This window comes from Alligator sinensis, unplaced genomic scaffold (genome assembly GCF_000455745.1).
Source record: "Alligator sinensis unplaced genomic scaffold, ASM45574v1 scaffold27_1, whole genome shotgun sequence".
Lineage (NCBI taxonomy): Eukaryota > Metazoa > Chordata > Crocodylia > Alligatoridae > Alligator > Alligator sinensis.
Genome location: NW_005842554.1, coordinates 1,037,991 through 1,038,854, shown reverse-complemented (window position 1 = coordinate 1,038,854; position 864 = coordinate 1,037,991).

The window sequence follows — 864 nt, the reverse complement described above, 5'->3', positions numbered from 1 at the left end:
GGTTTTTTTTAAAGCACGAGGAGCTAGGGCAGGGGGGGCAGCCATGACAGGGCCTGTGGGGGCTAGGGGAGCAGGGAGGGGATGGGGCCTGGCAGGGGTCTGCCATGATCCTCTCCTCCCTCCCCCAGCCCCTGCTTACCAGCTCCAAGTCCAACTGCAGCTCCCTGCTGCAGCCAGGGGGGACTGTCCAAATCATCGAAGCTCTCCGAATCTTTTCCAAAGATTCATGGAGCTGCAGATCAATTCAGACCTTTCAATTGGTCCCCTGATTTAATTCAGATTCAGAGATTCGGCCACTGAATTGGGCTGAATCTCCTCCAAAATGAATCACCACCCAAAGCTTCGCACAGCCCTAGAAATTACCCTTCACCTGTTAACTTCCCCTCTGCTCCTCCCCAAGCCTTGTATTAAAACTGTTTTTCCTGGAGGGGTGACACTAAATTCTTACTCCCTTCTAAACCATTCTGTCTAGTACAATACTGGGCTCAATCACAGCATAAATAGATGTATTTAAGATGGCATTGAAGTCAGATCAGGTACACCATTTAGAACGTCAGAGCAAAGCTGATGTTTCCTAAGACTAGGCAATACATCTCATTTTATTTGTTTTCATAATGATTTTCATTGTCATGTCTGCCTTTGCTCTTTGGGGACTGCAAAAGCAAAATCAAGGATTTTTAAAGGATAATTGATGATTCTAATCAGGAAGAGGAAGGGTTGGAGGTCTCGTGGTGAAATCCATTCACATGATATTTCTGTCACGGCGGGGTCCTCGCGGAGGGCCGTGTGCTCCTTAAGGTCCCTCGCTCCGTGTCAGGCCGGCCCAAGGCACCCTCTAATTCTCGCCCGCCACGTCTTGATGGA